The sequence below is a fragment of the Prosopis cineraria genome, unplaced genomic scaffold (assembly GCF_029017545.1).
Source record: "Prosopis cineraria cultivar Desert tree isolate PC_DT_omini unplaced genomic scaffold, ASM2901754v1 PC13, whole genome shotgun sequence".
NCBI classification, from domain to species: Eukaryota; Viridiplantae; Streptophyta; class Magnoliopsida; order Fabales; family Fabaceae; genus Prosopis; species Prosopis cineraria.
In genome coordinates this window covers 26,626,408-26,639,046 of record NW_026555344.1, presented here as the reverse complement: position 1 = coordinate 26,639,046, position 12,639 = coordinate 26,626,408, and the positions used below count along the sequence as shown (strand labels likewise).

The window sequence follows — 12,639 nt, the reverse complement described above, 5'->3', positions numbered from 1 at the left end:
TTTTCAAAAGTGTTTCTTTTGCATGGACGCTGTTACCTTTTTGGGATTTGTTGTTGGATCACAGGGAATTCGTGTAGATGAGGAGAAAGTTAAGGCTATTCGTGAATGGCCAACCCCTAAGAATGCAAGTGAAATTAGAAGCTTCCATGGCTTAGCAAGCTTCTATAGGAGATTTGTTAGGGATTTCTCTAGCATTGTTGCCCCTCTTAATGAACTTGTTAAGAAGAATGCGACCTTTAAATAGGGCAAAACACAAGAAAGGGCCTTCCAAACCCTAAAGGATAAATTGACTAATTCCCCTTTACTTGTTTTGCCTAATTTCTCTAAAGCATTTGAAAATCAATGTGATGCTTCTAGTATTGGTATAGGTGCTATTTTAATGCAGGATTCTAAGCCCATAGCTTACTTCAGTGAAAAGCTTCACGGTGCAGCTTTGAATTATTTCACCTATGACAAAGAGCTTTATGCTCTAAAGAGGGCCTTAGAAACATGGCAACATTATTTGTGGGCTAAGGAACTCATCATTCATTCTGATCATGAAAGTTTAAAGTTTCTCAAGTCTCAAGGTAAGTTAAATAAGAGACATGCTCGCTGGATGGAATTTATTGAAACCTTTCCTTATGTGATTAAGCATAAGCAAGGTAAAGAAAATATCATTGCTGATGCCTTATCTCAAAGGTATACATTACTTTCCTATTTGCATGCTCAATTACTTGGTTTTGAGATTCTAAAAGATCTTTATAAAACTGATTCTGATTTTGAAAATATTTGAAAATCTTGTGAAAATCATGGATCTGGTGATTTCTTTAAATTTGATGGATTTCTTTTTAAGAAAAATAAATTATGCATTTTTATTTGTTCTATGCGTGAGTTGCTTACTAAGGAAGCACATAATGGTGGTTTGATGGGACACTTTAGTGTAGATAAAACTTTGGCTATTTTGTCTGATCATTTCTTTTGGCCTCACATGCAGAAAGATGTCATATCTGTTTGTAATAAATGCATTAAATATAGACAGGCAAAATCTAAGATCCAACCTCATGGACTTTACTCTCCTTTACCCGTCCCCTCTCACCCTTGGGAACATATCTCTATGGATTTTGTAATTGGATTTCCTAAATCTTCTGCAAGCAAAGATTCCATATTTGTTGTTGTTGATAGGTTCTCTAAGATGGCACACTTTATTGCTTGTGCTAAGACTAATGATGCTGTTAACATTGCTGACTTATTCTTTAAAGAGATTGTTTGTTTGCATGGTTTACCTAAGACTATTGTGAGTGACAGAGATGTGAAGTTTCTTAGTCATTTCTGGCGTACCCTATGGCATAAATTAGGGACTAAGTTACTTTTTTCCACTACTGCCCATCCACAAACTGATGGTCAAACTGAGGTAGTTAACAGAACTATGACTACACTATTAACAGCAATAATTCAGAAGAATTTGAAGAATTGGGTGAATTGTTTACCTCATATTGAATTTGCTTACAACAGGGCTGTTCATTCTTCTACTTCTTATTCTCCATTTGAAATTGTTTATGGTTTCAATCCATTATCACCTATTGATATTTTACCTTTGCCTTTCTCTGAGCAAGCTAACACTGATGGCAAGAAAAAAGCTGAGTTTGTGCAAGACTTACATGCTAAGGTTAAAGCAAACATAGAGCGAAAGAATGAGCAATATGCCAAGCAAGCTAATAAAGGCAAGAGACGTGTGATCTTTGAGCCTGGAGATTGGGTTTGGTTACATTTAAGGAAAGAGAGATTTCCTAAGCAAAGGAAGTCCAAACTTCAAGCTCAAGGAGATGGACCTTTCCAAGTTTTGGAAAGAATTAATGATAATGCTTACAAGATTGATTTGCCTAGCTCTTATGGCAATGTTAGTGCCATATTTAATGTTTCTAATTTATCTTTATATGATTCTGCAGATTCGAGGACGAATCCTTTCTAACTGGGAGGGAATGATGGACCCCATGGCACGGGTGACATAGCATTAATGGCAATGAAGCTTGAGGATGGTAATCATGAGCATGGTGACATAGAAGGAGCCCAATACTTCCAATCCAACGTACCTAAAGACCCATTACAACATATTGGAGGTCCAATGACAAGAGCCCGAACTAAAGCCATGAAGCAAGCTTGTTCAGTCTTGTGCAAGAAGTTCAAGAGCTTGGAGAGCATTGGGGCACTCCTCTCAAGCCCAAAGGAGAGCATCTATACGTGTATAATGTATTTAAGATCAAACTCATGAAGAGTCAAGCCCAAGAGATGCAGACCTTAGCCCAATGCAAGGAAGACTATAAGTTGAGCCTCTTGCAAGCAAGGAGGCATGAAACCCTAGTAAAGAAGTCAAGGGTGGCGTGATTTTAAATCTTTATGATCCCTTGATTGTCTCCTAAATTATTTCCTATTTTAATGGTCATTTGATTTGATTTTCTATTTTGAGTCTAGTCAAAGGTTAGAATTAATTATAGTATTAATTTCTAAATTTTGTAATCCCATAATTTTAGGATCACATCTCCTAAATTATGTGGCTGAATATTTTATCATTATTTTATATTATTTCTCCTTTTAGTATTAGGAAATTAGGGTTTTAATTTTAGGAAATATTTTTTTTCTATGAGCCTATATAAATTAGGCATGCTCCCTATTGTAAAGAACACAGAAGTTGAATGAAATTATTCATTTTAGAGTTTATAACTCTTGTGAGCCTTAGTGCTTTGTGGTGGCATCCCGTGTGAGAAACAGACGTGATTAAGAGCGTGATCAACTCTTGTGGTGTCTTCGAAAGTTGAGGTTCCTAGAGGCAGGTGTTCTAGAGGATCTTCTCCTTGATCATTATCATATTGTTTACTTCATACCTTTCTTTATTTTCATCATAAATTTCGTTCCTTTCTTTTTGTTCTTGTGTTTTTGTTGTTTCAGGGTTCTATCCCTAAATTAGCACGATTCTGCTTCCGCGTCCCCTATCATTACCTATTGCATAACAAAGAAAGCAACTGCCACAAAGCCTCTAAAATCCAAGCCTTAACTCCCTATTTTTCTCCTCTCTTCTTCCTCTCACTCTGTTGTCCATTCTTGTTTTTCTCCTTTATTTCTTGCTCTTTGTTTTGTTTCTACGTGCTTTTCTATTTAAAAACTTATCCTAAAAAATTAGGAAAAATTATAAGGAAGGGTCCAAATCTTTTTATTATAACACAAAAGCTTTAAGGCAACTTTAATAATTTTTTTATAATTAAAAACAAAATAAAACCTAACTTTTGTTTAGTAGAATTTGAACTCTAAACTTTTATCAAATTATTCTTATTTTTAATTTAATTATATATATTTTTTAAATTAAATTCAGGTCTTAAAAATTTTATAATGTTACAGTGCTCCATTTAGATTTCATCAAATTGAGACATTAGCAGTATAAACATTGTTCTATTAGTGTGGCCATACATGGGAACATTATGCCCATATAATGGATAAAGTAAGTTTTGATTTTTCAATTAGCACTGCCCATAAATTTATGTGAGAAAATTTATAAAGTTACTCTAATTTAATCATTTATTTTTTTCAACATATTTAATTTAAACTACATTTCTTGTGTGGCTCTTATCTGAGCGCCAACTCAATAATTTTCAACACTGTTAATTGCTATTAGTGCCATGTAGGACAAGTTATAAGAGACTCAGTTATTTTTGGGTTGGATGGAGATAACGAAGAAAAATTTAAAAAAAAATTGACTCACAAAAAGTTAAAGTTAATGGTGCATGGTTCTCGGGGTATTGCTAGTAATTATGTTCAAATGCATGTAGTCATTACTCTTAAAGGAAGACTAGCTTGGACAATCAACTTTCACCATGTCTTTCGGGAATTATGGGTGCAGAAATGTAGCCCACTGTATTTATCAAATAATAAATAAAAGGGAGAATATCAGCCAAGCCCCTTCAAAGACAATAATTGCATGTTAGGCTTAAATGATTGTGAAATTTCTTGCATGCACAAGATCCTTAATTTAAATTGATTTTTATCATTCAATTACTGAAATGATCTTGCTTTATTAAAAAAAATCTCTTCACTGTTATTGGAACTTTGTTGCCGGCAGATAGACCATCACCATATTAGTGGTTGGGCCACAGTTGAAGTTTTGATGCTGGTGAGGTGGTCAACGATGGTCAATTTTGGAAAAGAATCAAGGGAAATTTGAATCGATGACCCCTTGTTTTCCAAAAATATATGATCAAATTTATCAAAAGTAAAAAAGAAATATATAAATCCAATTTAAACTACAAAATTTCCAATACATAAATTCATATTCATATTACATTTTAATAAAATGTGAAAGGAATAAGATATTATTGATATATCAATCACAATTATTATAATAATTTTTCAACATTCAAACAAAATATTAAAAAAAGTCTAATGTTAATTACTGTTTTTAAAGAAAGTCAAATGAATATATTAGCATAAAAAGAAGTTTTACAAATTAAACGTAAATAAAATAGGACAATTATAGAAAAAAAAAAAAAAAATCAGCAGGCTATTGCAGTTGCTGCCTCTCGATCAAAACAAAAGTAAAATAACCTAACACATGGAGAATATCTTGAGCAAAACAATCAACCTTATCCATTAAAGGTTTGAAGTTTCCCCTGTGGGCGAGAATGACGTGGCCCACATTGCTAGCGTGATTGAGATTACACATGAAGTTGAACACCTGGTAAAAAATTACTATCAAGCATGCAAGCCCAAAAGAATGAGGATTCAAACGTTGTTATAAATATGGAAAAGGGAGAATCATATTCAAAAACCTGATAAAAAACTTATTCATAAATAAGGATTTGTAATCAAGTATTATTTAAGAAAAAAAACAAGTCCATAAATTTTCTACTATGACGTTACATATTCATAAATGCCTGTTAGTTAAATACTCACAAAAAATGAGGCCTATGAGACGTTTGTGGGTATTTAAGATTAGGGTAAAAAATGTTACATTTTAATTAATTTAGGCACAAACATATTACAATAAATAGTTTAAGACACTACATGCATCTTAAAAAATAGTTTATGAGCAAAAATATATATTTACCCTTTAATTTTTGTCTCAATATAGAGGATGAGACCTATTATATTTTCTTCCCCAATTTTCTATCTACATATGAAAAGATTTTGAGAGTAAAACTTCCTTCTTGACATTGCCCTTCGCTTCTGCTCTAGGGCTTTACCATCATCTTCATCTTCCCCTAGAGAATTCCTTGGCCACCCTCTCCTCTTGTTAATTACATCTGTGCCTGGAAAAATATGTAAAATGATAAAATTGAATATTATTATTTCTTTCTGCAGATAAATATATTTGAATGCAGGAATACAAATAAAAAATAATACAACGACTACGTTGAAGCCAAAAACAAGATGCAGTCTTGCGTAAAACTTCAAAAACTCAACATTTTCTTTGAAAATGATAAAAAAAATAAAATTTTTAAATATAAACTTAAAAAATAGAAAACAACTTTTTTTAAAATTTTTAAAATAGAAATTAAAGTTTGTTAAATTATATATTTTTAAAATATAATAACATTAAAATATATTTAATAATTTCATTTTAATTACTTTAATAATATTAATTTTGATATATTTTTTGCCTTCAAATAATTTTAATAAAGATAGAAATAAAAGTATTATACTGTAACATAAGGGTATTATATTCATTATAATATTTGCTCATTTCCTTTTCTCCCTGTTTTTTTATTATCCATCTAAAAACAAAGAGTGATAATGTTTTCCGTTCAGATTTTGTCTTTTTTTCATTTTTTTTCCTTCCTTTTATTTTTCTTTCCAAATTTCTTCTCATCCAAATGAAGAGATAGATTGCAAATCTCAATATGAACCAACAAAATCTAAGTTTAATAATTGACCAAATATAACTGAAATTAATTAAATATAGTTTGAAATTTTAACTTTTTACAAATTTTTAAAAATATTTTTCATTTAGAGAAATAAATATATTTAAATAGTAAAATAATAAACACTAATTTTGAAATAAATTTATTAATAAATTATTATTTTTTTAAAAAATTAATTATTTAATTCATATAGTTTTACCAAGTTTGTACTTTACTTATTGTACTTTAACAAACTAGCATTAACTCCCGTGCGATGCGCAAGATGCATTAACTTTATTACATCACATAGATATTTACAAAATTATTCATTTTCATACAAATAGGCTAACAACCACATGCTCATTGTTCATGCCACATATGTTAACATATGAAATAATATGTCAAACATTACTTGTTTTCATTTTTTGAACACTTTTATATAGACTACATTCATAATTTATAGTGATAAACTTATACCTATTTTTACTATCATGCAACAAAATCTTCATTCCCTTAATACTTCTTACTATTGAAAAAGCAATATATAATAGCCACGAATAAATAAAGGCTTGAATAAATAAAATTTAATTGAAACAGAGTGGTTATATTCTTAACATTGAACTTGTCTATATCCATTCTTCTCTTCATTTTGAACTTCTTTTCCCTAATAATTACAATCAATTTATAATCCTCCGCACCGTGCACAAAAAGCCCATACATTATGATTAATAGTGGAACAATAATGTCCTAATTAATTATTTTAATTCATTAACCTTTGTACTTATACAAATTATATAAGAAAAGTAATAGTATTATGATAAATTAGGTAAGCAGTTGGGATGTCCAGAGAAATTTTTTATGATAACGAATTAACGATATAAATATGACTTAAACATTTGTATATGTAAAAATAGGAAACAATTAATAATTTTTTTCTCATCTCCATGATTATACTTACAATACCATCAAAAATGAAGGAACAAAACTTAAAAAAGAGCTTCTTAAGATATTGAAAATAAGGCTAATTACAAAGAAATTTATCAATAGAGATGATATAAAAATTCTGGCACTAAGTTAACAAATTAATAAAAAAAAATCTTAAACAATATAGCATTTGCTTCATGCCTAAAATGATGAATGGAACTTATTTTGGGTCTTAAAAAAAGGAACAAATCAGAGGAAAAAAAGAAATGAAAAGACTCAACAAAATCAAAATTAAAACACATCTCCCAGCTTTCAAAGTCACCCCTACAACCTCCCCCTTTTCCCGTCTAAATAAACAAATATATAATAAAAAAGTACGAGGTCAAGTAGCATGATAACCTTTAACAAACCTTATATATACAAATCATTTTTAAATTTTTTTTTTCGATTGCTCAAGGTATCCACTATCAATAGTAATGATTAATCCCTTCACCGTGAGGTCTTCCACAAAGGGGCAAACGACTGGCTATAAAATGCTCTCCATTTATATGAGTGAGGAATCAAAACCTCCACCACATGCTCAAGGAACGATAAACTGAAGGATAGTTGGATATGTATGGTGTGTTTGGTTATTAGGACTGAGCAGTTGGGCTTCAAAATGACCATGGCCATGAAACTTCATGCTTCTAATTACTGTCAAACTACTTTGAATAAAACATTTAATTGATGTAATCATGAAAGGAGCAAATATGTTAAGAAATAATAAAATTAAACTTACTTTAAATCAGGTCAGCGACAAACAAAATATTACCTCTATTTAAAAGGCCAGTTGTAAACAAAGCATAACCTATGTTTAAAACCAAAGAAATAATAAAAACTCTTTCTATCATTATGGTTATTTTTTGCACAATATTCATGAAATCTTGATCGGATACCTGGTCTGCCATACTCAAGGTAAAAATGATACTCCCTCCGATCTTTATTATATGCTTTAATTGTTCTATACATCTTAAGAAAAGTTAGTTTTTTTTCTTGCATAAAAAAGTGACATATACTTTCAATTTTACCTTTAATTTTAAATAAGGATACAACTATATTAAACACTTTCACGGTAATCATGAAAAAGTAAAATTAAAAAAATGGTTTAATTATTACAAAATATCTTATATTTTGAACTAAAAATTACTTCTAAAAAGTGTCTTATAAATAGGACCGAATAGAGTAACTTTGAATGATGCTATACCAACTACCCAAAAAAAAAAAAGAATAATGAAAATGGAAATATGTTTAGAGCAACCAGATAACTCAGCACATTTTTTTTTTCATGTTTTTTTTCCTTTCCTAATAAAAATAATGCTGATGGGGGAGCTCATGCTAAGCCATGATCTAAGATCTCTCTCTCACCTCAAAAATAGCTGATCTTTTCTGCCACTGCCACCACCTGTCCTTTTCTTCAACATTTTTCTCTTCCTCTTCCTCTCGCCTCTTTTTTCTGTCCTGCATCAAAATCAGCAACATCTCAGCTTCAAGTCATGCTAAGCCATATAACTCAGCATATGTTTTTTCATTTCCTAATAAAAATAATGTTGATAGGGGAGCTCATGCTAAGCCATGATCTAAGATCTCTCTCTCTCTCACCTTAAAAAAGCTGATCTTTTTCTGCCACTGCCACTACCTGTCCTTCTTCAAAATTTTTCTATTCCTCTTCCTCTCACCACTTTTTTCTCTTCTGCATCAAAATCAGCAACATCTCACCTCCAAGTCATGAGATTGGCAGCATTGATGGAAAGAAATAAAATCTACTTATACATGCTAGACAGGAAAATATCCTTTTTAAGGGAAAGGAATACACATTGGATTTTAACCTTTACTGATGAGTATAAGTCACGATAAGATAACCTTCATTAATACACCCCATTCTTCTCAAATGGTATCTCTAAGAAATCAGAAATTAGATACAAGAATTACAAAGATATTAATTAAAGTGAAAGAAGATAGACCAAGTCATGCTAGGTAACTTTATTTTCCAGCCCAAAAGGCAAGTGAAACAACCAAGTAAAGACAAAATAAAATGCTTACCTTGCCTGCAGTAATTAACAGTGTTGCTATAGCATCTTCCTCTAGTGAATTCTCCCTAGTTAGAAGCTTTTGCATAATAGCTTTCCCTGAGACCATAAAAGTTGAAGATTGAATATTTCAAGCATTACTTGCAGCTGGAAACAATCACACCATAAGAAAACTTGGGGTCCGTTTAATTTTCCTCCGTTTCACATTCAGAAAGCAAAATTTCACTTTTAAAAAGTTGAAAGTTGTTTGGGTAGAATATTTTGCAGGAAAGCACATCCTGAAAGTACATTCAAACAGTAGCTGAAAGTGGATTTCTGAAACATAACTATTTGAAGCTTTTGAAAAGTGAATTTGAAAAGTAAGATGTTATTTGACCATACTACCCTAAGTTTAATCTCTTATTTTTTATTTAAAAAATAGTTAATTCATTAAAAATATAATTATTATTTTAATAATAATAATAATAATTAGGTATCAATTTTTTTAGTATTATAAATTGAGTAATTAATCATGTTAATTTTTAGCATTAATGTATAATAAAAATTACAAATCTTTATTATATCTTTTAAAATTACAAATTAAAAAGTACAAATAATTAGAGATCAAATTTTTAGCATTATAGATCAAAATTTATGTTATTTATAATCTTTATTACATTTGTATAATAAAAATAATAAATCATTATAAATCAATGTCCTTTTTGGTAATTGTACATTCAAAAGCACATTTCACTATCACAAACCAAATAACTTTTAATGTATCAAACTGATTTTTGAAAAAATATATTCAAACACAAATTTCGTTACAACAACTGACTTTCATGAAACTGACTTTTACCAAATGAATTTTTACCAAATGAACTTTTAACAAAATGAAAACCAAACGCACACTTGAAAATACATGTGCACACTCTCTCAACTACTTGTTATGCTTTTCTTTTCTTTATTTTATAACTTTTAGTGGGTTTCTTGATGTAACCATGAAAAATGCAATAGTTGCTCATTCAAAGTCATAACAAATTGCATGCAAAACCTTATTTCTCGATTCTAGCATTCTAAATACATATTATTGGAAAGTTAAACAAATCCCATGGTTCAATGGGCTGTCAACTTTAAGTCTTATCAAAATTCCAATTTTTATTGTTTTTGACATACTATATGGGAGATGAATGAGGCCACATCTATACAAAGTCTCTGATGCAGACTAATACATCAATAAACCGGAGGCATATAAATATCAAAGGAGAACTCCCAAAAAGTTATCAAGTCCGTCCATACAAATCAATTGCAAGAAATCAATGACTTCTGTTATACATACGCAACTGCTCTTGGGCCCAGGCATGCCAAGTTTTAATTGACAGAGAAAAATAAAAAAGAAGAAACCAAAAAACTCAACTTCACCTTAGCTAAGACTATTACCACGTCTTCTGTTTTTTCCTTTCTAATACCTTTCTCAAAATGTCTGCAGTCAGGATTGTAAGGCAAATAAGTTCTCTAATGGTACATTGCCATCTGGGACTTGCAACTTTACTTCATTAAACAACAATCTATACCACTACTGTGAACTCATATCCCATCTCCGCTTGAATCTGTTTGCTAGCCTTAGATGAAGAAATCCAAAATTATCTGTGACGAAGCAATTCGTTTCAGTATAGTACATAGGAAAACATCTTTCACAAGGGAAAGGAATACATATTTGATTTTAACATTTACTAATAAGTATAAGTCATGATAAGACAACATCTAGTAATACACCTCATTCTTCCTTATCTTGGTGTCCTTAAGAAATCAGAAATAAGATATAAGAATCAAAAGATATTAAAGTGAGAGAGAACAAACCAAGTGATGCCTTCTTGCTATACGAATATACATAGCAAATAACTTTATTTTCAACTCAAAAAGGCAAGTGAAACAAAATAAAATGCCAAGGGAAGTTGGCAAAACAAAAAGGAATTAATGATTTCAAAAGCTAAGGGAGTGAAATGATTGATTGATTAGCAAGCAACTACCTACCTTAACTATACATTTTTCCATATCTTCAGACCCTATACAAGTTGCTCTGCACCCTACAAATTGGCTAGGAAGAAAACAATTTGATGGCAACAGATTTTAAGGGATAAGAAGACATATCAACTGAAAGGAGAATCAAAATCTTACATGCCGAACAATCTAAAATCAATTGACGGAGGGAAGAAGACAAATATGATTTTATGGTCTCCTACGGGGTTTAGCCTCAGAAAATTATTCTATATAGATACATTTCATTCTTCCTTTTTCGCAAGTGTATGAAAGGAACATTAACACAATGGTTTACAATATTAACCATTGAGTACAATTTTCAATAAGACAATGTCATTAATTACAATCCATTCTCCTTTTAATGTAAGTTAGATCAGAACATGTAAGCTACTATCAAGGATAAAGTAAGCATCTAGTACATCTGCATCTTCAAGTCACTTGTACTGGTCTTACCTGCTTATATGAGTAAGAGACACATTCATTGTATTTCAAGTCACTTGTACTGGTCTTACCTACTTATATGAGTAAGAGACACATTCATTGTATCTTCAACAATTTTTGAGATAGATGTACCAACAGAATAATGAATCAAAGCACCTGCTAAATACAAAATATCAGTCAGCAAGAAGTAAAATAATAACATTTAATAAAGGGAAACTTGGAGAAGGATTCAGTTGATGTACTTATTCTTATTCTTAATGTACTTTTGAGTGCATCTATTCAGTTTTAATTTCACATCCACATCCTTAAAAATAATAATAATGAAATAACCTTTCTGAATCAGGGTGTGGGCGGTAAATTTTACCATTGAACTTGACAAATAAATGTTACAAAAGTTTCCAACCTTTGCACACAAATTTGTGGTTCTTTCATGAGCAAACTTGCCATAAAGTGATGAAGAAAATTATTAGCACAGAAGCAAAACCTTCTCAAAATTACTGACTTGTAAAGATAATATTTTACTTCAATTTTAACCAAGAAGCTTATCCTGAAATTACAGCTCGAAATTAAGGTGAAGAAACAGTAAAATACAAGACATGCTGCAAAATGCGCCAACTCATAGGATATTTCACTCAATGCACAAAATGGACAAAAACCATAATTAACACAGAGTTGGAAAGGGTCAGACAGATGTACCAATCTCAGCAGAATTGGTTAGAGGTAAGAGAAAGAAAATTTATTAGTCTTGTTTCTGGGCTGATCTCAAGAAAAGGAATGAGTGCTTCTACCTATGCAAATGAAGGACATGTGAGTTACAACCAATCTCATCCTCACTTTTCTTCTTGTTCCCGATCTCACCACTGCGAGTTATGAAGTTTATCTCTCCAGCCTTATTTGTCAATCGAGTCCAATTTTTCATCGATCTCCAATTGACTCCACTCTCTCCGAAGATCCCCTATAATTCCCCTCCCTTTCACGATTTGTCGTTGAGAACAAACGAGGAGAAGGATGGCGAGAAGCTTAGGCTGTAGAGAGAGAGTATATTAGGCAGAGGAGGGAGGCTGAGGGCTCCTAAAGATGGGAAAAGATGAACAGTGAGTATATAGAAGTGATAACGAAAAACATAATAGAGAATAGAGAATGATCTGAGTCGCAAAGTTACCGTGGTGGCCTCTCGGGGAGCTGCATACATAAGGAGCAGTTCGAAGTCCCACTGAGAATATCCAACACATCCTTCCCTTCGCATCCTATCTTCTTCTCCTCGCCACCTTCGTCTTCCTCCAACCCAGCCTTCTCGCTCATGAGTTGCTGACGTTTCTTGACCT

General features: G+C 31.4%; 1 long non-coding RNA gene across 3 annotated transcripts; it reads right to left on the bottom strand.

The window, feature by feature from the left end:
- Positions 1–4,940: 4,940 nt before the first annotated feature.
- LOC129291849 (uncharacterized) lies at positions 4,941–12,616 on the bottom strand. 3 transcript variants are annotated; one of them, XR_008588777.1, is made up of 7 exons: positions 12,103–12,592; positions 11,386–11,470; positions 10,256–10,480; positions 8,868–8,953; positions 8,427–8,517; positions 8,193–8,285; positions 4,941–5,273 (listed from the first exon to the last, which is right to left on the bottom strand). It is a non-coding gene; the product is annotated as an uncharacterized LOC129291849 (long non-coding RNA). The 3 variants fall into 3 exon arrangements; XR_008588776.1 differs by lacking the exon at positions 4,941–5,273 and having other exon boundaries at positions 6,918–8,285; positions 10,303–10,480; XR_008588775.1 differs by lacking the exons at positions 4,941–5,273; positions 8,193–8,285; positions 8,427–8,517; positions 8,868–8,953 and having other exon boundaries at positions 10,037–10,480; positions 12,103–12,385; positions 12,477–12,616.
- Between the last annotated feature and the right edge of the window lie 23 nt (positions 12,617–12,639).